The following is a 23,717-nucleotide window of genomic DNA, read 5'->3' as shown; positions in this document are numbered from 1 at the left end:
CCATTAACATACAGAGGATTAAAGCACGAGGTGGCAAGGAATAAATGTGGACTACAAAATTTGTTTGGTAAACTAGAGATGCAATTAGAGAAAGCAGAAATTTAAGAGTCAGTGAAACCTAAAGAGAAGTAAGGCCTGTCTGCTGTGATAAGTTAGTCATTTAGGACTACAACAGGTGTTACTACAGTAATTAGAATATACTGAGTCATCTGATTGGAATTTTTGCATGATGAGAGCATTGCCAACTGCTTTTGATGCTGGCTGATTGCAACAGTAACAGGCCAAAAACACCTGTTTTAAAATCTTTTTACCAGCAAGAGGGGAAGACGCTTTTCAGTGGTTTTATTTTTCAGTGCTCCCCCTTTTTCTTCTAGCCTCCTAAGTCTTTCATAAACAAATTAACAGTAATGATATTTTAAAGGGTGAGTTGTGCCAGATGTTACTTGAGACCTCTTAAGAAGAGGTACTGTAACTAAATTCTATTTTTCATTTGTGAACCTCCCTCTCTTATTATATTTGCAAACAAGTTTTGGGCTTACTTTCTAAGTCTTTAAAGCTCTGTTATTACATTCTGGTGTTTGTCATTAGCACTAGCAAAGTTTTTTTCTGTCCTGTCTCTCTCTACTGGAGTTTCAGCTTGCTTGAAATAAAAAAGATGATTTGCTGTAGATCAATATTCTCTTAAGATGTAAACACATCAGCTCTTAGAAGTAAAGCAAGAGTACTGGCCAGTACTCTAATGTTAGATCTCTATGGATATCTTAGGGGCAGCAGAAATTGTAATGAGGAATCAATAACTTGAACAATTCTCTCTTAGGCCTGAAGGAACCTCTTAGAGTATGTTTGTGGCTTTGCATAACTGGAGCTGGCTTTCTGTAAATGCGATGCAAAATGGAGGAATTCAGGAAATTCATATGGTAGTTTCAGCACTGCACAGGACTGCAGGTTTGATCCCAAAGGTGAGATTGTGCTGTCAGTAATGATATTCTTCCTGCCTAAATTTCCACTGTAGAAAGTCCTCTCCTTTACTCATCCTTCTTAGCTGATATACATTGTTTCCTTTTGCTCTTCAGGAAGATGCTCTGTGTCACTCTTGGTATGTCTGGGTTAAAGTGAATCATTTTTATACAGTGTTGCATGGTGAAATGAGCCGTTTCGGGTCCTAAAAATTATGCAGAGTATTTTGCTCTTTCCCGTGGTGCCCTTGGATGTGAACAAGCTGAGCTTTCTTTTGTCCATTGAATGGATTAAAACAAACAAACAAAAAAACCCAGCCTTTTGCCTCTGAGGGCACGAGGAAATATATTATTTATATATGTATGAGGGGCTATTTCTTCTGTTACCTTAAACTGAAGTGCTCTGGGATATGTGTCAGACATTTTGCTAGGATGGAGTTTCAGGGCAAGTTGAAAACCTCTGCAGACAAACGCTAAGCATGTGTACCTGTAAGGCAAGCAGGGATCCTTTTGTATATATTAACGATCTGAGATGTGCAGAAAGTCTGTAATTGGCTTGAATTTCATAAAATGCAAAAAAAAGTTCAGTTGCTGCATATTGGGATTTCTTTACATTTAGGACCTTGTCCCTTTGTTTTGTGAATGACCTTCCCATTTATAGAGTTCCTCTCCATTTGCTCAAAGCTATTGTTTTTCTGTGTGTTAATTAAAACCCAGATTAAGTATATAAAAGCACACTCAAGCTCCTCTGCATGGCCGGCTGAAAACAGAGCTGTATGAACATAAGCACTCTAGCAGCGATGCAAGCTTTGTCACTGGAGTACAATGCCTGAATATGAAAGTCATTATTAGGAAGCAGAGTGACATTTAAATTATGCCTCTGTTACTCCTACTGACTTCTGACGACATATTTTCAGAAAGAAAATCAAACGAGTTACAAGGCACTTAAGTATAATGCTTGAAAATGGTATCTTAATGTGGTTATTAAATGAAATGTTAGCCCCATGTATCCATGTGATTTTACCACAAATCTGGCATGCAAATCTGACGGTGTACTTCTTCACGTCTTTATTGCACTAACTGGTATCTTTTAAATGCTGGCTTTGTGCCATTTCTGTTGTACCCACACAATAGAATCAGCCATGTAGAAAGGGAAACATCTGGCAAAAAAAAAAAAAAAAAAAAAAAAAGCATAAACAGTCTGACTTGCCTTGCCATATGTAAAAAAGAGCAGTGAATCACAGACAAGTGCAAAACTAACAAGGGAAAAAAGTCATTGATAAAGGTGAACCAACTGTAATGTCATAGCTCTCTGTAGAAAGTCATCTGCTGATGGACAGAGGAGTAGAGAAGGAACATCTCTAGACAGGTGAAGACCAACCCTTCCTTTTGAAAAGAAAGTTTTTATCCTTGTCTGAGGCCCCATTTAGAATATATATATATTCTATAAATAAATAAATTCTAATATAAATAAATAATATAAATAAATAAAACAAATAAATATAAATAAATTATATATATATATATGGGGTTAACTTAATCAGCTCCACTAACTGAACTCCGGTGAGAGATACGAAGATAATTAAAATTACCACCATGCTTAATCAACTTGCCAGCATAGGGATACTCTTGAATTGGGGCACAATTAAATTAAGCTTAACTCCAAATAGATGCAAGAAGTAGACATCTGGCCAAGTCTATCTGAAAAAGCAGAGCTGCATTATGACAATCTCCAAGGACAAAGGAAACGGAAAGTGAAAGGGTATCAAAGAGCAAGACTTCTGCCAAGTCTTTTAATCTTTGTTTTGTAATGCACACTAGCAATCACAAAAAATACTTAACTGGTGATTTCACTCATTTATTGCTTAATCTTTAAACCATTGATTTTTACCAGTTTACCCAGAGCATATAAGTATATATGAAAAAATACGCATCTATGCTAGTGTACCTTATTTTTTTAATTTTTCAGTTAGCATGACTTGAATTTTGAAACAATTTACAACTGCAATTATAAGATCTGAAAATTATATAAGAGGAAGTAGAATGAGCTAATCACAGACAAAATCAAGGACCTCCTGGCCTTGAAATCTGTATTTCCATGAAAGAAAGTCTTTGAAACTTTGCTGAATCTAAGGATATTAATAAGCAGCGTTACAGTTTTATCCTACAAATGACATCAAAGAATTAATTTTTGTAATATGTCTGGAAGATAAATAGCAGAATCAGTATCACTTGTACTGAAACAGAAAGTTGAAGGGATGGTCTGAACTAGTCTCAGAAAGATTATATATTGCAAGTTCTTGATTCCTAATTTTGTGTCAGAGTATCTCTGAGCATCCACTAAAAGCTATCTGAAGATGAGAAGGCTTCTATTCAAATCTGGCTTGATGAAAACAAAGTGACTGGCAATTGTGCTCTCACCTTCTGATGAGTCAGAACACTTTAAAATAGTTTTGTGTAGAAGTAAATAAATATCTTATTTTCCTCCACAATAGGCACCTTGAAGACACTTTTCTGCTGTGAAACCCAGGTCTCAGAAGCACAGTAAGAAGTTTAAGTCACTCACAAAGAGCGGAAACCTAGGAGCTGTCAAGGGCTTTCTATTTTAAATGACGTTTATCTTCATCTTGCGAAGGTATCACCACATTCCTTTTGTTTATCTATGTGAAGAAAGATGGTAATTTTTTTTTGTTCAACCTATGGACTTACTAAGTTCATTAGCTATTTTATTTTTTGTTTGTTTTCTATGCTTCTTTGAAACTGCTGTTTCCTACTCATGGTCTTTTAATGATCCATACTGCACATGATGTTATGATGTGGAATATTGACAGCAACATTACAAAACAATGACAACTGTAGAAGATGGGGGGAGGTTGTAGAAGTGCAGAAGGGGAAAAGACGGTAGTTGAACAAATGAATTTTTCATTTATTCCTTAGTGAAATATCATTTGAATGCTTTGGAATTGCCCAGGCTCTCCTGAATTCCCAAGTCTTCCTTTATGGCATGTTGCAGTCTGACCACAGTGGCCAAGGAGCAGAACATAAATAGAGAGCTCCCTTGTACTGGGACCTGATGATCTCACCATTGTTTTCTATTTTACATGTTAAATTCAAGATACTGCAAAATAATTCAGTGTGCTCAATAACAGATTTTAGCCCAAACACATGATATCTTCATGTATAGCAGCAATCAGACCTTTCTCAAGTAATTCATTTGATACTCAAAAGGGGGATTTATACTTAAATTTCTACCTGCACTTCTGAATGAAATGCATCAGAATCCACAATTCATGGGATTTAACTGGAATGCCATGCTGTAGTGGAAATGCTAAGTCATGGCCTAAACCTGTGATTGAGCACCTGGTGGGAAGGCAGGGCCAACCCAGGGAAGCTCAGATGCATGCAATAAACCTGAGTGACCAGAAGGGGTGGAGCCAGGATGCACCCCTTCCCAGCCCTCATTTAAGGGTTGGCAGTGGAGGTAAGAGTATCCCACTGGGGATCTGTGCCTACCTGAGGACTTTCATAGAATGCAAGGTTGGAAAGGACCTACAAGATCATCTAGTCCAACTGTGCTCCCATTGCTACAGCAAACCAGATCTTGTAGCTCCTCATTCAGATGCCTCTTGAACACTGCCATGGACGGCAACTCCACCACCTCCCTGGGCAGCCATTCCAGTGCCTGACGACTCGATGTCTTTCTTTCTTGTAGTGAGGAGCCCAAAACTGAACACAATACTCCAGATGCGGCCTCACCAGAGCTGAGTACACGGGGATGATTACCTCTTTGCTCCTGCTCACCACACTATTTCTTATACAGGCCAGGATGCCGTTGGCCACCTTGGCACACTGTCGGCTCATGTTCAGCTGAGCATCGACCAGCACACCCAGGACCCTTTCCTCTTCACAGTCATAAAAGGTAAAGCAGATTTGTTCTTTTGTTTCTGCACCCATGGCTGATATGTTTGGGCTTATCCTCATTTGCTACAGCAAAGACTTTGGCATTCTACTGTTACTATTGTGCATTCCATCATATTACAGCTTTGTACATGCCGTGCTTAATCTAATAGTATTTTTACTATGGTCATTTCTTCTGTGATAGCTAAAAATCAGTTTAGCATAAGATGAATGTTCCCCTTCTGGTAAGTTTTCCTGGGTGGGCAGCAGCACAGTGGGATGACGAGCAGGAGAACTTGTACCAGAGCTGAGTTCAGGGAGCTGCTGCAAGTCCTGTACCTCAGGCTGGAGAGTGGAAACTGGAATGCTTTGAGCAGCTTGAATGGAAGCCCTAGAAATAACACAAAGTAGGAAATGAGGCTCTTGATGCAGATGCATGACGAAGTTTGTATATGGATGCAAATAGGAGCCTCTGAAACATAGGGTTCTGCCTCTCAGCAAGAGTTGGTTTTAATTTAATTACATAGGAGAGAGTAACATTGAACATCTTAGCTGAGTCTGGCAGCTACCCTAAATTAAAGAAAGCGTCAATATCCAAGGATCTTAGACTGTTTAAAAAGCCACAGCTCATCCCACCAAGTTTATCGAGTATCGCTGGCATGTGGAACACTGAAACAATCTCTGTGCTTCTGTAGAGGGGATAGTTCAATTCCAGAAGCCTCTAATCAGACAGAATTTGCTTAAAACTTTCCTCTTACCTTTCAAAACAGCAGTAGTGCATCTCTTCATTTCTCTGTGTGTTCAGCATGTTTTTCATGGTACTGGGCTGTGAAATAGAACTCCCATGGACCTAGAATCAGAAGCATACTTAAGATTTTGTTTGTGGTTCTGAAGTCTCAGGAAATCTAACAAAAGCTATATGCTTTTAGCTCTGCTGAATTGCTGCTGTCTTGAGCTGCTGGAAAGGTAAGATCTGTTCCTCACTTTATCCAGTGTGACCAGACTTATCCCATAGGAAAAATTATGTTTCCAGATTTCCTAAAATTATGTAACTTTTATTCCCATAGTGACATAAAAATAGGTCACACTTTGAATCCTGTTTACGCCAGCTTCACAAACTTACTCATTGGTTTTATTATGCAGATGGTTGCGTGTAAGAAAACATATTTATTAAATGTAAATCTTAACTGCTTAGAGTCTCTGTCTCTACATAATATCTAGCCTAATGTCACCACAGGACAACATTTATGTTTTCATTTAAAAATAAAGTAAGCAGATGGGACTTCTCTCATCCAGAGAGTAGTAAATTAAAAGCAAAAGTAACCATTTTTTTAATATTGTACTCTGCTGGGATGAGAGTTTGGCATTATGACATCTGGTCTAATTTGAGTACTCCAGTAGCTGCTCTGTAGCATTCACTAAAACTCTGAAATGAATCCTGCTGATATTATTTCTGCATAATCTCTGTGAACTCCCTAATCCAAACAGCAAACCTGTGCCTCTCTGCTTTTCGGTAATAAAACAAAAAACTAGGCACAGACTTTGCTTTCATGGCATATGTCAAGTAATAACCAGTGTAACTGAGACACTATCACAGGAAGTGTGAACTTACTTACATTTGTCCACTGTTTGCTTCATGAAACTTGCATTTGAGATTACCTATTTATGAAAGACAGTGGGAATCAGAAAGAAAAGAGAGGTAACAGTCTCTCAATTTGTATCTTTGAGTGCTTCTTCTCATACTATTTAATACTCTGATTTTCTGAGTCTTCTAACCATTAGGACAAGTTCTTGAGATTCCACTGAATATCAGAAGTGTTTCTTCAATAGGTTGAGATGTTATGGTGCCAAGAACCTAATCTTTGTACCTTAATTCTAATCTATTAAAACCTGTCATCTTTTACCAGGCACGAAGCACACCTCGTACATGATTAAGTTTTGAGAGTTCAACGTACTATGCTGCAGGTATGCCATAAATTTGAAATACCTCTTTTATGTAAATACATAATTCAAGTAAACGCACTCCAAAGATAAATGCACAGATAGTGTTTCCCAGGAAATAATACCTTTTGTTCTATTACAGAGTATAGAATTCTCATTTGTGAATCATTGATTTTAATTTGGTCCAAAATGTTACCTTCCAGGAACTACTACAGTTGCTAGCTGGTCCCAATCTAAATCTTAATAAGAAAACTAACACAAGCCTCTCACTCAGAGATAATGCAATCTAGTAAGATATGTTTGTCTTTCATCCCTTGGATTTAGCTCGGCACTGCAAGTTAAAAGGGCTGAAGCCAGTTGGAACACGCTGAACTTCCAGGTATGGCAGGTGACTTCAGCACTGACTCTGGAAACCCAGCACCTTTTTTTTCCTTTGAGCTCTAAGGCTTTGTGGGAAGGATAATTCTCTTAGATTGTTAGGTAGAAACTTTGGCTATCTAGCCTGAAGATAAGCAAATGCTTTCTATATATTTTTGTAATTTATTTAGGGAAGACTGGCACCATTTCCAAACTATAGGCAAAAGAATTTTTTCAGTAAGATAGTAGTAGAGTTTCATAAGCACTTATGTTCTGCTCCTAGCTAAGAAAGATGAACAATTATACTAAGTGATATGAGAAATTAGCAAACCCTGTGTTTATTCAAAGGCTATATGATTAGTTTATATTTTTGTTCCATGTTTATGTAGAATGTGTTTTGAGCAAACATTCTGTTTTCCGATACTAAAGGAATTGCAATGATAGAAGAAAAGACATCTTATTCTTAAAGTATGTTTTGCTGCGAAAGAAATACCATGAACATTAGTATGAAGACTGCTCTGAATGCAGCACCTCCTATTTTGTTTTATTAGTCATCAATGTCACAGATGGATGTTGGTGGCACGGCTACTCTGGCTGCTACATTGTGACACTAAAGTGAATGCTTGATATTTCAGATACAGGACAGAGAAGACAGCTTAGCACCTTCTGACACACATCTGTTTTGGCTGCTGAAGAATGGATTGCATGGGCAATATTTTTCTAGCAACAGCGCTGTCATAGCAGCTGTCAAACCTCATGGTCTCCTCTGCTGGTAGAGATTTTTACAAGCGTGGTACGTAGGCATCCTCTTCATGGCTGGTAAAAATGCATAGCAAATAAATGGTGGTGAATGTTTGGAAAATAGTGTTTTGTAGCTGAGAACTTGCTCTTCCAAATTGTGTTATTATGCTCTCAGTATTTGTTGCAATTTTCTTTGGAAATAAATAGGAGATGTTACTTTCAGAACTATCTATCTAATATTCAAGAGACTTTTATTTCCCTTCTTCCAGAACACACTTAACTACTTACCATATCAGTATTAGTGAAAACCAGATGTTATTCACAAAGAATTCTGAACATAGAACGTTACCATTTTCCTTTTCAGCTCTTGCAAAGAGTATAAAGAACTGGAGTCTGAAAGTGAGCATAAGCAGAGGGTCATTTAAGATACCCATTTGGAAACCTGATGATCAGCATGTATTAAATAACACATCTTTCTGTGGACTTAAGGTAAGGGAAAATGCTAACCTTCTTTCTGGCTTTATTTTGACCAAAGTAAGTGTAAAATTTCCTTCTTTTAAACAAATGGCTAGAAAGTAGCTGTTTCCTCTTCACTTCTGCCAAGGGGAAATTCTTTGCTATGAGAGTGGTGAGGTGTTGGAACAGGCTTCCAGAGAGGCTGTGGATGCCCCGTCCCTGGAGGTATTCAAGGTCAGGTTGACTGGGGCCCTGGGAAGCCTGTATTAAGTGTGGATGTTGGTGGCCCTCCCTGTGGTGGGGGTGGTTGGTGGCTCGTGATCCTCGAGGTCCCTTCCAACCTGGGCCATTCTGTGATCTCAGTAGCTAAACCACTCACTGGAGTGGCAGGGTACTTCACTTCACAACTTCTTCTGCCTGGGGAATTAAAATTCAAGTTTAAATCCTTATCTGTCTTTCTAAAGAGTGCTTCATCATCACTACATGTTGTATGGTGTATACATTTGTAATTATGTAAGAGAGAGGTTTTTCTATCTTTTTAGGGAAATAATTTATTTTTCATGACATACCAATTAGGGAGCAGGTGTGCCCCTTTACAACCTAAGCTAGTGGCTGGGACTCTATCCTGGTGAGAGAGGAAAAATGTAGGTTCAGATTCCCTAAATGTGCGAATTAATTCAAAACAGACCTCCTGCACTCTGCTGTGTTCTTAATTCTGGATAGAAGGAGTTATTACTGATTATCGCTCTTGTATTCTTCTAATGCCACACTTTAAAGTTCTCATGAAATTAAAAATGAGCCTTTTGTGCTGAAACAGTGTTTTTTTCCCTCTTTAGTACTAACAGACAAAACAGAATCTGGTCTTTGCAAGTAGCATTCCCATGTGGGCTCCAGGAAGATATTTGATTGTCTTTAGGGCAAGAACTAATTCAGTGAAAGGCTCTTTTATTCACCACCTATGAATCCTGACCTTGACCTAGAAAGTCTATCCTCAGTGTTGTGCGAGGGGCAATTAAACTTCTGTTAAGCCAAACCTCCCTATCACAGCAAAATATGTCAAGTGTATCAGAGCTCAAACCTCCAATCTCATTTTATTCCCTTTAAATGTGCCAAGCTGCCTCAAATTAATTTGAATGAACTGAGAACAACAGCATTTAATAGTTATGAGAAACTGGAAGTTCCTTTAATCTCTTTTGGCTTTTTAGGGTGGTTTTTTGTTGTTGTTGCTGGGAGAACAGGTTTGCAAAGACACTTCCAGAACCAAACATGTGGCTCAGATATTTAACAGTAGTTCATTCAAATCAGCTGCATTGGCTTAAGAAGTTACCGTGCACCTGCTGAATCTTGTAGCTGTTAGTAACAGCTCAGCTCATGTGTGTGTTTTTGAACAAATGCAATGAAGGGAAACATCAGAGTAACAGGCTCCTTGAGGAGATGGCAGGCTTGAGTATGTGCATGCACTGTTTTTTGCTGGGAAGAACCTCGGTTTCCATTGCCAAGTGGTTAACACTCTGATCACTCCTAACCTTTCACAGGCTCCAAGAAGGTGGGAAGTGTATTCAACTAGAGCAAGTATTGTTGAGCAAATGATGGTCAGACAGCTCACTGAGTTCTTTCAGAAAGCAAAGACACTTTAAAATTCACAGGTCCTCCAACTCACGCTGAAGGAGCACAACACAAAATCTTTGATATTCTGTTTCCTGTCAGTAGTGTCTGACAACGGTAAAGGTTTGCATGTCTCTAAGAACTGCAGGTAATCATTGTTTTTGAGACTGATATTTAATTATACTAACATTTAAATTTAGTTCTTGCTTCTGCTGACTTACTAGCAGATGCTGTTTATAGAGTACAATGGAGTCATAGGGAGCTTGGTTACTGTTCTACACAGGAGTAAATCTCACTAACTGTTCAGTCTCCAAATGTTCAATCTATTTTCCTAATACTTCATTTTCTTATATATTCAGTGCATCCAGAAAATATGGAGGTTATACAGCAAGATAGATACTGAAAATGACATGTAACTCAGCTTATCATTCTCCAAGTAAAATCAATGCTTCTAGAATGCTGGATCCCATAGTTTTGCAATTTTGCATTGATCTCATTTGCCCTGTTTCCCTCAAGAGTCTTTCTGAAATATTGCTATTGAGTAACATGCTTGCTCGTATGAAAGGAATAGAGAAGGAGAAACCTTTGCTGGTTGAGTAAAATGCAGAATGACACAAAACATCCAATTCAGCCTCCTTTAGGGTGTTTAAGACACAGAACTCATTTTTCTGGATGAAAAGCAGACAGTGACACTGCCAGCAGCAACTGTGTCAGCTCAGGTTCTCCCAGCAGGAGGGACATACAGGGTGGCTGGAGTGGGAAACATAACAGATGCCACAAATGGAAGTGCTCATTTAGATCCGACAGTTAACTAGATAAAATGAGATGTGAAAAAGTTAACAGTGACTCCTCAAAACAGAACACATGCAAGTGTTCACTAATGAAAAGTATATAACTAGTAAGATCCCTTTAAATAAGATTGCATCCAGAGAATCCATATCTATATGTAAGTGAATAATGAATGGCTTGAATCTTCTCTGCAAAAACATTTAAGAGAAAAATTAGGTAAGAACAAAAGGGTTGTGGTCCAAGCAGGGAAACTGTTTCCCTCCATCCATGATACCTTAATAAATAACAATTTCATCATATGACATATTTTATCTTCATTCAAAAACAATTCTATTGTGTCTCTTTGTGAAGGGAAAAAAAAAAAAAAAAAGTGCTTATTTATTTTAAGACTATATCAGAATAAGCAAAATATATTTTTAAAGAAAAAGAAGTGGCTTGTAGAATGCACTATTTCTAGGTCAGCTGCATAAATTTTTATGCTAATACGTACATTGCTCCAAAAGTAAAACCTCCTATTTACTTCCATGGAAACTACAACTCACACAAAGAGCACAGTAACACTGTTTGATAGAGCAAGTTCTCAGATACAAAATGCTATTTCTCAAACCGGTCACCTCTGTTAGCTGTGCATTTGTGACAGTGATGAACAAGAGCCTGCGTGCCGAGCTCATAAACATCTGCACCAGTGGAGGTGACCACTGTTTCTACTGCTGAAGCGCAACACCCAGTGCCTCTCTGTGTTCACATCCACATCATCAGTGAATGTCAGTGGATGCCATTTTTTCTGCATGGAAGAATTCAGTTCCAAATCTTTGCTTCATACACACTTACCATGTCAGGTGCCATTTTATCAGACTGCCCCTCTGCTACCATCTGTAGTGCAGCACCAAAATGTAGGAGGCAGTACTTTTGGAGCAGACCTCATATTACAAGGTAAGACTTTCTACAGCACACACTGATTAAAACTAAATTTTAAGACAAAATATGAAAAAGTCTGTGAATATTTGGAACATGACCACCTTAACAGAGGTTACAATCAATTAATTAAAATAAAACTACATAATTTCAAAGTAACCTAAACGTACTTGGATAGTTTTTCAAGCCTTTAAAATAAGTAAGTGACAGCTGTTAAGCTTATCATTTTTCCCAGCACTTTCTTACTATTAGAATGGTTCTGTGAACAAAGCTGTTTGCGTTAACTTGGGATTAATTAATAAAGCAGTGCCTGCCATGATCTGTAGATCATCACAATCCTGATTAGGAGGGCTACAGCCATTTGTTTCTCTGCATAAAGAAAGCAATCATTTCTACTGTCAACTAGAGAAACATGGACTTGCCTACAAAAATATAACTAACTGCTACTTAGAGGAAGGGAAAAAACTGAATTGCAAACTACAGTTATGGGATTTTATTTTTTTATTTTTCAATGATTACATTCTGTCCGTCTACTTAAAAAGGTGATAGATGTTTCATGACTGTGTTGTAATTCATTCCTATATGCTATTCTATAATGGAGTCTGCCATAATAGCTTTTAGCTGAAGTTTGGTCTAATCTCTCAATTGCAACTTAATTAAAATGTGCTATGTCACTTACAGCGCTAGAAAAGTGCCGAAATCCATATACAGCAACAAGGAAAAAAGACAGAGGAAGGTCCGTGGCCCTGCATTATCAGTGGGGTACTTAGCAAATGCGAGGTTACTGCTGTTTAATGAAGCCCAAAATAGAGAATGTGCAATTGAATTCGGTGGCACACAGGGAACAGCAGTTATGCTTGTCTTTTCTCAGGAATGATTTTTCTCTACTCATGATTCTTCTTTTTGAACTCTTACATGAAATCAGTCTCTGAGTCCCTCAAACATTTATTTCCATAAAGCAGTTACCTGATGGCACTCCTGTCATTTTACCCTCAGCTTTAGATGAGGCTTGAACGGTACACAGCTCTTCCCAGGAAAGTTACACTCGGTCAGTTGCCAGAAGAGAGATGCAAATAGCTTGAGATAGCCAATGATGAAGATTCCAAGTAGCACTTAAATATCATTGTTTCCATGGCCTGTTTCATCTGATGAGCACTCTGGGGTTAAAAATACTGTTCTGTCTGCTGCACAGTTTGCTTGTGATTGAGTCAGACTACATCTGCCAGAGAGAACTATAGGCAAATACAGCTAGATTAGATGTGCCAAGGCTGACTTCCATTGAGGCATGCTTCATACAGCTTCTCCTGCATTTAACTCACCTGGTAAGGCAGTTGTTCCAGACCACCAGAGTCCAAGGTTGAACCTCAGCTGTGGTAACGTTTAGGAAGCATGCACACTTCTTCTGGGTCCTGCATGGAAAATTCTGTTAATTGGGTAAACCCACTCTAGTGTGCAGGCACCAACTGGCAGGCACAACTTGCACAATGAGAGAGTTCCATAATTTTCAAATGTAACTAACAATTTGTGACAATAAAGCTGCAACACGAGCCAAGATGCTGGCACTTCTTGTCACCTCTTTCAAGCACGGTAACTAGCATTTGCATTTGTTTCTTTTCCAAAGGCAGTAACTTATTTTATAAAGTAGGCAGTTAATTCATGCACGTTTGGAACAATTTTAGGTTTAAACCTAAGTCTCTAAAGAATTTAGACTTGTTTCTCTTAAAAACTCAAATGGTATTTAATTAAATTAACACTGCATCCAACCACGGAAATGTTTTTATCCATAGACACTGAGATCAGAACTGTCTCAAAAAGAGCACATAGCTAAATTGTGATAAAGGAAAGTAAAGATGGAATTATGCAAAGTTATGAATGACGGTAAAATTATAACACTTGGTTGAGATTTACTATAACGACAAAAGGACGTTCAGTGAATTGGACAGGCACAACCCTTCAAAACCACAAAAGTAAATAGATGGTTACCATAAAGTCCAGCTGTCCGTTGTCATTCAGAAAAGTGTCATGTTTACACATATAGCTTCATCTGTGTCTCCCTTGATCAGCGCAGGCCCCTGGCTCTTAAAATTCCTCAAAAGGGAATGTACAACTTCATTTTTAGATCACACCCTTGGCTACAATATGTGGGATATCAATCACTCCTACCCTGAAGGTTAAACTCCATACAGAAGTCTGTGCATGGTCAGTGCTAGAAAGATTTGTAAAAGCATAGGAAGGAAGCGGGTAGACCAAGTAGGAATAGCTTTTTCTTTTATAGTCTAAATCCATTATTCCAATCCCCCTGCAGCAGACTTCTCAAAGAGCAGCACTAGGCAAGTAGAAAAAGGTTCACCTGAGCTGGTACCATCCTGAGCACTGAACGTCTCTGTGGAGGACGCTAGCTCAAATTCAGAATGGTGTATGGCTGCAGTTGAACAAAGCTAGCTCTGAGCTAAGACCATCTGCCTCTCAGCAGCACACATTAGGCAGCCCAGCACCATGTTGATGTAAACATACTGCTTTACGTTCTGGAACCAGCTTCTGCACAGTTGTTCACTGTTCAGACTGCCCCCCAAGCTCTCTTTCTTTAAAAAAACCTCTCTATTCAAATCACACTCTGCTTTTCTTTATTGGGTGATACTTACCGGGGGAGGGAGTCCTTAATCATTTCTTGTCACAACAAATTTCATAGACTGTCTGGAAAAGAATGTAGAGTCATCACAGTTAACAATTCTGACCTGGTTTCTTAACAGCTCTTAAGCATCATTTGATGGATGGCTGTCTGGAGCCATATCCTCCATCCTGCTGATATTCCCAACCAAACCCAAGCACTGCAAAACATCTCAGAATCCCGGCAGTCATCTACTAGCAATAAATTATTACATGGCACTCCAGATCTTTTGCAGTCATCTATAATACACTAATCCTGTACAGGCTTTTTAAAGGATTAAACATTATATGGATAATATGTATATCTGCAGTTTTGTTAGATAAGATAGAAAAGGAAAGAGACCCTGAGAGTAGGATTTTGTGTCAGAGGTTAGAATGAACTTTTCCCTCGGTGGATCAAAAATCCAGAGCATTGTAATGGATTAGATGACCTCTTTAAGGTCCTTTCACGTTTAGAAGTTTTGCCCATGCCCTTTTTCTGACACTTCTCAGGTTTATGAAATCGCTGTGAAGCACCTGTTAGTGTCTGCTGCCTAAGGCAGGATGATGGGAAGCTGAACTGCAGCTCTGCCCAGCTAAGACAACACCTATGTCCTTCTTGGCCATTATAATAAGGCAAAGAATTTGAGAAGTCATTTGGAAACTTACTTTACCAGTAAGTAAGTTTTACCAGGAAAAAAACAGAATTTAAAAAATACAACTTGAACTTTATGAGGATAATTCATGTCAAATGTTATATAGGCAGAAGCTACTCTATTTCATTCAGCTTCTGGAGAAAAATAATTATGCTCTTTACAATTTGAAGTGCATTTGTATTCCTTCCAAATAGTCCTATTACAACAGATGAAGTACTTACTATACATCTTTTTCCTGCTGCTTTTCAACTTAAATTTAATTTCCACATAGATTTATTTAAAACAATTCTCAATGTGACTCAGCCAAATGATGAATTTATGGAAGGTTTAGTAAATGTGTAATCTAGTTGAAGTTAAAAATGGCTACTTCGTAATTCTGTGCCTAAATGAAATTACCCGCTGTAGCCAGCTATTGTGCGTTCATTTAAAGCCCACTTCTTGTGGCACATATTCAGTTCATAATGGCAAAAAACAAAGCAAATATTTTGCTAACAGAAAGATGCTTATTTACATAAACAAAATCAACGTTAAACAAATATTTTAATTTCTTTTTTTCTCTGAGCCTGTTGTAGTAGATATACGCATGTATACATTTTGTATATGCAGAGAATATATTGTACATATTCATGATACCCTGTTTTGCATATAATAAGCAACTGTCTCTGTCCAAATATAAATAGAAACTGAATTTAAGGAAAAAAAGTTAAATCAAATGAATGTTCCAGAGCATAAAAATTCTGTAATGTGCTCTCATTTCAGAGAAGGTGTGTAACTTATATTGATAATAACACAGACTGTGCAGGAACTTTGCTTTAGGCAAATTGCAAGTCTGTTTTCTGTTCCATTGTTGGATAAAACCAGCACTTATGCCAGGCTCATGTCTAAAACTCAGCATATACCTGATAAAGAATATGCTGTAATCAGTCTGTTTGAGCTTGCAGTAAGCAGGAGATAGATAGCTACAAGTTCATCATTTATAAAGAGCAGGGCCCAACAATTTCTGAGAGAATGTGTCACTGAAGTTTCAGATGGATGCCCAGCATGGAAGGCCACTCAAATTCTCACTTATTAATCAGGAGTTTTGATCAGTTTACACTAAATACCTTTGGTTAAGATAAAGTTCATTTTTCCACACAGATATTTAAAAACTGAGCTAGTAAATTCTCTGTCCATATCACCACAGCCACATACCAATTACATGTAAGTACTCTAATCCAAAATCCAGTGCCTAAAATCTATGGAAAAAAAGAGAGTTCTGACTGGGACTTGGATTAACATCTGGATTTCTTTTACTTACTTATTCTGCAGTGTTCTAATTCAGATCATGGGGTTTCCACAACCACCTTTCCAAGAACCAGAAGAAACACTGGAAAAAAAGACTTAATTCCACATCCACAGAAACACCAAAGCTTCCAAAGTCAGAAAGTGCTCCTGTTTACATTACAGCCCATTCAACCTGTAAATTAGACTTCAGTTGTATAAACTACTGAGAGGGAAGTTACTTTATTCTTTCTTTAAACAAGACAAAAACACACACACACACAAAACCAAACCAACAAACAAAAAACACCCCACAAACTGTTCAGTCTTTTCCCACTGTTCTCATTTTTGATGTTAGAAGGCAGCTTGCCACAGAGACAGGCTCACAGTGAAATTACAACAAGCTAAGTGAGAGAACATGCCAGCTCTTTAGAGGTAACAGTCTCAAAGCATGCTTTTAACCCATGGCACCTTGTGACAGAGGCCATCTTCTACTGTGGGGTCACCCAGCTTGTCTGCGTTGCAGGGAAGATGCTGAACCCTGTCTGTTAACCACAGAGCATTTTTATCTCAATGTAAGCACATACCCTACATTACCCTGTAATAACATTTTCATGACCGTCTTGTTACTCTTTGATACAGGATTAATGAAGTACAGCAAGTACTCAGATACTGATCATAAGAACTCATCTTTCATCATTAGTACCTCCTTTCTTGTACTAAACTACACAGCAAAAACTGAAACCCAAAACACTGCCTTCTTACATAACAAGAAAAAAACACTTAACAAATTCTTAACTCCTGCCTGTTGTTGCCTTTCTTGCTATAAACCAGAGGGAATATACTGGAGAGAAGCAGAAAGTTCTTGACTTGTGACCAAGCCACAACTTCTTACCAGATCCTGTTTTGTAATCCTTTAAGCTGTGTATCTGAAGTTTCCATCAAGCATATTTTATTGCAACAATTGTCCATCAAAATATGACCTTAAGTCACACACCCGGCATTTCCTGAGCAACTCTGCAAAGGTATATGGAGCTCCTGATAGTTCAGTCACTGCCGTCCTCAAATTCGGATGGGATCCCCACATGACAGCAGAAGGAGGGTGGTTTTGTTTTTTTTTTTGGATAATTTTATACAGCTCCAAAAATGATACTGAAGTCTGGACTAGTATGAAAGCCATCAGAGTTCCTCCATTCTTCAAACGGTTCATAAAATCTTTGAAGCTCATAGCACCTTCTGTTTTGTCTTACGTATGCAGTGATATGGAACTTAGACAAGGCATTTGGTTTTTATCATTTTGAAACAAGACTATAAAAGGGGTTTGCCATAAACAAAGCTTATGAATAAATGAATGCATTTGATGAAGAAGTTAATGATCACATGGACCGAGCCCAAATTCCTAATCAATGAATCATGTAGGCTGCTTTGTTTAGACTTTGGCAAATCAATACTCCATTTTGTTCAGCAAGTACAACAGATCTTTGTGGGGGTGTTTTGGATTAATTTTTAAATATAACGTGTCAGACAAAGAAAATCTGCAAGGGTTCTTTACAATTTTGCTTGGATCTTTCCAAAGTTCTTGACTTCTTTGTATTTATTGTCTTGTTATGATTCCTACTAGGTAACAATACATATCTGATAATAGGCAAGGGAAAGAAACAGGAAAATTAAAAAGACATATATATGTAATAGCTACAGAGCTGTGAGAACAGAATTATTAATACCGTAATAATTATTTTAACTATTATGATGATTGTAATAGCAAATATTAACAGTAATATCCTTTTTATTATTATTAAGAAAGTCATAACGTCACTACATTAGATTGTTATTAATCAAGTGGAATTGGTAAACAGTAGGACAGTCATCCTTTCTTTCTCTCCCTGGACTTAAAGCACCTCAGATATTAGAATGTAAAACCATCCAATTTGTAGGAGTTTTCTTCTCATCTTTCTCACATCACACTGGAATGTTATAAGATGCATGTGATTACATTCTTTCTCTGTGTCATACCACACCTGCAGAGGGGAAAGCAATTCCAATATGCAGGCTGCTGCTTTTTGATCATGGAAAGGACAAAAGCCAACACTCCTAAAGTCATCTAGGGATGTTGTGATGGCAGATAGATGCATCCTTTCCCAGGCGCTAAGAAGTAAATTTATGCTGGATAGTAGATATTTTCTACCCAGCAGCAAGATTATGCTTGAGGAAGATCCTTATGAAGAGACAGTTAAGTAACCACTGTGGGTTCCTGACAGGAGGCAAGAAAAAGAAACTAGTATCTAGTTTTCAAGCTATCTTGACTGGCTGGCTTTTAAAATTTTCTCTTGCACTATTAGATATAATACCAATATGAATATCCAGATGTCTCTTCTGATTCTTGCCCCACAGCATTTTCTAAACTGATAAAGCAGACCAGACAATTAGTTTCTTGAAAGGCAATGGCTCCGCAGTTTACATTCTGGGTAAGAATTTCACAAATCACATCAGATTTTGAGTGCCTTTATAGCTCCCTAATTCTGGCCCCGAAAGGCTGGGTCAGACCTGGTACTATGAAACATGTGAGCATAACTGAGTTTACATCTGTCTTCTTGATATAGCAAACTACTAAAATTCCTGAGTTGGGCTCAGTGAGTAAACTGTATCAGGAAGAGAACAGAAGGTTTCTAACCTCGTCAAGAAAATGACAGTGCCCTGCATTTGATGTTGCCAGAATGATATTCCTGAAACACAGCTTCTAGATAGATTTCAGTAAAGACAAAATGCCATGCCTGATTACGTAGCTCAAAGCACTCTGCCTCTGCAAAGCTCAGAGTAGTCATAACTCATATTGCCGAAATTAGACTTGTGGTCAGTGGAATTTTTCATCATACCAATTTATTCTGGATACTTAACAAGAATTTAGGGATCTAACTTTGAAGCCTAGACTGAAAACTTCTGCTTTGATTTTCTAAGAAAAGATGCTGCCTTCCAGATTCCCAGTTATTCATTAGCTTTAGCAGCATTTCTTGTTAAAGATGGCATTCTGAAACAACTTCCAGCAGGAAAGACAGCCAGGATTATGATATGCATAAGAAATCACCTTTTCCCTTAATCCTGTTGTTACTGGTCTTTCATCAGGGGTTCTATATGCAAATACTACCCCAAAAGAAAATGACAGTGTGACTTGAATAAGAAAGTTGAACAAGAAACTGCTGTCTGAACCATGGATTAAGCAGCATTCAGCATGGTCACTGCAATGAGTCAGTGAAAGAAAAGAAACCAACTGTTCTGTGAAAGATAAATTATTACCCCTTGAAATGGTTTATGTTCCCTTGGTTATTTGTAGCAAGTTATTGTAAGTCACTTGCTTGTAAAGGACACAAGCTACTGAACAGATCACTGGGGACTCCTCTGTGTTTAGTCAGTTAGAAATCTTCACAACTATATCACAAAATTCTTCATAGAATAGGGCAAAATGGTGCAAAACAGAACAAGTCCGTATCAAGTATTAGGCCTTACAAGAAAGTATACTCTTAAGAGATTGTTAGAGAAACTAAAATCTGTTCGTTGGTTCATAAAGCCTGAGCTCAGTTATTGGAATGCTAACAATTACTCATTTCATGGAAGACAAAACAAGAAAATGCCAGCAAGTCATAAATAAGCTTATTCACAGACCTACCGTATGTGTGCTGCAAAGCTGTTGACTTGATATTCTCAGGCTAAGACCACCCAGAGGCGATTGCTCTCCATTTAAACAGAAACGAAGACCTTGTAGTTCTCAGCCATTGTTTCTCATTCTTATATTCTCCCTGATTGCAGGTTCATATGTTGCTGGAGGTCTTTTTTGAATCCAAGCAGTGCTCAATATTAATAGCGGCACAATTAGTTACTGTCCTTTTCTTTATCAACTTGGGATCAAATGCTCTAAAGAAAATCAATACAGTGCTTCCCCATTTTGTCTCTGATGGCAAAAACAAAAACATACACAAGGTAAAATGATTATGTTTACACAAGCAATTAGTATGATTCAAGTGCTACACCGCTAAAATAAATTTATGCGGAACTAGTGTGGTGTTGTGAATTTTTTTTTTTTTTTTTAAATAACACTTCACTTACTGTTTTCTATGAATATATGTTATAGTACATCTTTTATGCAGCAGTACCAATCCACAGCCCCATTTCAGATGATTCAGGCAATTGGTTTGCAGAACACACCAAGAAGAAGCAAAAAGAAAGGAAAGAACGAGGATGTGAATTGAGCCCCAAGGCAATAAAAACACCCATTGCATGCCAGGGAACACATCTGGAGAAAGGTGATAAAGAACTTCAGCAAGGGAAATGATTGTGTATATAGCATTTTATTTTTTCCCAAGGAAAAAGAATGGCTCTCATAACATATGTAATGATGCTTCAGCTCATTCAAAAATTCTTCATGACAATGTGATGCAAGAGTTCACAGCCACAGCTGGACATCCTACACAAGAGATAGTCAAGAAAATCTCCAGTTCAGAGAAAGCTCAAAGTGTAATAGAAAGCGAGTTGGCTGCTTCTATACCCAAGACACAGATTTCACTCATCATTGTTACAGAATGAAAAATTTAAGAAAGCCCCAAGAGAAGAATTTCCTTATTTTATTCAAATGAAGCTTCCATCTGAAGGCACATATGCCACCATATGGGATCCATTTCAGGCATTCATTAGAAGAAGAATAATTAGTCTAGCATCATACCAGGAAGAAAGGAAGAGGCCCAGAGGATAATTACTTTAGAAACAGAAATAAAAGACCTTGAAACTAAATTTGCTAGGGACAAGTCTATGAAAAAAAAGAAAAAAATAGAAAAAAAAAAGACCTTATTTATGGGAAATTTAAATTCAGCTATCAAGGAGAACTGGAATAGGGGCATGCCCACGACAGGATTATGTTTAGCTTGGGGAGAAACGAGAATGCCATTGTTTTAATGATTACAGAAAACATGGAGCATTACATTTTCACCATTCAACACAAGCAAGAAGCCTCTTCTCTACTACTGAAAAGATGAAACGCTTCTATGTTATACTTAGAAGAACTGCTCTGAACATCTTTTCTTTGCAAATACAACATCATTAGTGCTACTGGTCATAGGCCTGAAATACAACAGTGACCCTTAAAAGGTTATCAAAAAGAATTATTCCTTTGTTTACTTCCTAGAGCTTAATATAAAACAACCTTCAAGTAAGAGAAATATCTGTGTTATAAAAATAAAGCACAGATTGAGTAACGCGAGAACAGAGAAGACACCACATATGAGATGCTGGGACTTTCTATGAACAATTAAACATACAGGAATAGCACTAAGTCAGTTATTTCTAACCACACATTTAACCAACTCTGCCTTCTAGAAGGTGACAGATAGCGACATCATACTGAGTAAAAGATGTGCACAGCCCATCTGCAAAGCCTCACACCCTAAGTAACTTACCCCTAATTAACCAGTGAGTTTGGAGTTTCGATGCTACTCAAAAGACCTGCGGGAAGTGAACAGTGACAAGATTTGGCCCGTAGAAAAGCACTTGTGACTGGATTCTTCCTCTTCAAGGCAGGAAACACTAGATAATGCTACAACACTGAAATCATAGTGGGAAGTAAGGATTTGTCTAGGCAAAATCCTTTGACTGAGACAGTGGTCAAAGGGACAGCTCTTTTGATGTCTGCAGCTTTTTGTAACAAAGAATAAAATGAGATCTCACATTGCTGTGTGTGAAACAGATGGTATGGGTTATGGCAGCAGTTCATTCATATTGGGAACACTTGTTACAATGCATTATCTTTTAAAGATATGGAGAAAGCTATCTAGCATTTTGTGACTCACCTAGAGTATAAACAAGATAATTACCTGGTTCACCTGCTAGAGCAGGCAGATCGATTATAGAAGCTAATTAGAGACCTGTTTTAAGCAGATATGAACTCATGGGTTTTTTGTTATGGGTTCTTCTTCTCTTAACACACCACAGAGAAAACCATGGAACAACCGTGATTAGCCTTATTTCATTTTTATTGCTTCTCCCATTCAGAGTAAAACCACAGAAAGTCAAAAGTGTAGCTAATTTACTTTAGCAAGCCAGCAAATGTAAGTTAATTTCCTTGCTTTGCTACTTAGAAATTTCTGCCAGTGCGTTAATGTCAAAGGAAAACAAAGAAAAAAATATGCATCCATATGGAATAAGAATGAAACTCATGGTAGACTGACAAACAGTAGCAGAGAAAACTGTCACATCTGCACAGAAGTGACAGGTATTGGTAATGAGCATTTAAATGCTTAGTTATTTGCAGATGTCATTAATGCAACAGGCAAATATCCTAGGTTGTGATATTTCTTATTTTTACTTTTCTGGCATTAGAGAACATTTTTACTCCCGTTAAGTGGCAGGCTTCCTTACTCTTACCTTTCCCAAAGACCAAACATCCATAGCATAGTACCCACAAATTTCTGATTGCTTGTACTTAACATTCCAAGTGTCTATGATCTGCTGTCATTTCCTAGTTCCAAAATGTAATAATGCTATAATGCAATACAAAGTACAGCAATAGTAGAGGGATGACACAATCCTAGGCTGTGGCAAATGAGAATAAGCCCAAATGCAGCAGCTGTGGATGTAGGAAAGAAAAAAAGAAGAAAAAATCCCAACTAATTACCTTTGGAAGGCTTCTGGTAGGCAGGAATGTCCAGCAAGATACTCTTATCTCCACTGCTGACCCTTAAATGAGGTCTTGGAAGGGGTGGATCCTGGCTCCACCCCTTCCAGTCACTCAGGTGCACTGAATACAGCCAAACTCCCCTGGGTTGGCCCTGCCTTTCCACCAGGTGTTCTATCACTGCTTCAAGCTGTGACTTAGCATTTCTGCTACACATACTTCAGAAGCTGTTCAGTCTGAAAAACATCACACTGCATCTGCATGTGGGACATGTGGGATGAAAAACAAAACAAATTATTTTATAAAGGCAGAAAGACTTATTGAAATGTAGTACATACTTCCTGAGTGAATGGCTGTTTAAGTGCAAACCACAGTGCTGAGCAGGGCACTTGGGGTCCCAGAGAGTGTAACTGGCGGAGAGAGACTGATCTGTACAGTTACTTCCTTGCAGACAGGAGCTTGCTTTGCCCATGCTGGAAAGACCATAACACAGGCATATCAGTGCAGTATCACACCTGATCCAGTAAACACTTTCTCAAGCTTAGAAGCTCACCTGACACTGCACTTACGGTACTAAGCAAAGGCATAGGAAGCTCACGTGCATGCAGACCATGTACACACATTTCAAGAGCTAACCGGCTACCAAGAAATCTCTTTTACATTCTTAATGGTACTTAAGATACTGGAGTTAGAAGCCTGGCTTAGTATTCTTCAGTGTCTATGGCTATCACAGCTGCTGTGCTGCCCATCAAAGATACCAGCACTTCTGCAAAAGCTGGACAGGAACAAGTACTAAATGTCTTCAGCTGCTTAATTGCCTTAGCGATACAGTCATACTTACAA

At 38.1% G+C, this 23,717-nt stretch overlaps 2 long non-coding RNA genes across 5 annotated transcripts; one reads left to right on the top strand and one right to left on the bottom strand.

Moving 5' to 3' along the window:
* Positions 1 to 829: 829 nt before the first annotated feature.
* Positions 830 to 6,816, top strand: LOC140257521 (uncharacterized). Its single transcript, XR_011905041.1, has 5 exons — positions 830 to 959; positions 3,452 to 3,591; positions 4,669 to 4,875; positions 5,783 to 5,819; positions 6,761 to 6,816. It is a non-coding gene; the product is annotated as an uncharacterized lncRNA (long non-coding RNA).
* Positions 6,817 to 12,088: 5,272 nt separating this feature from the next.
* On the bottom strand, positions 12,089 to 22,902 carry LOC140257411 (uncharacterized). 4 transcript variants are annotated; one of them, XR_011905011.1, is made up of 8 exons: positions 22,875 to 22,902; positions 21,661 to 21,706; positions 19,881 to 20,162; positions 16,257 to 16,415; positions 14,300 to 14,351; positions 13,641 to 13,745; positions 12,977 to 13,066; positions 12,089 to 12,889 (listed from the first exon to the last, which is right to left on the bottom strand). It is a non-coding gene; the product is annotated as an uncharacterized lncRNA (long non-coding RNA). The 4 variants fall into 4 exon arrangements; XR_011905010.1 differs by lacking the exon at positions 13,641 to 13,745; XR_011905013.1 differs by lacking the exon at positions 16,257 to 16,415.
* Between the last annotated feature and the right edge of the window lie 815 nt (positions 22,903 to 23,717).

The sequence above is a fragment of the Excalfactoria chinensis genome, chromosome 11 (assembly GCF_039878825.1).
Source record: "Excalfactoria chinensis isolate bCotChi1 chromosome 11, bCotChi1.hap2, whole genome shotgun sequence".
Classification (NCBI taxonomy): Eukaryota; Metazoa; Chordata; class Aves; order Galliformes; family Phasianidae; genus Excalfactoria; species Excalfactoria chinensis.
This window is presented reverse-complemented; position numbering and strand designations above follow the sequence as displayed.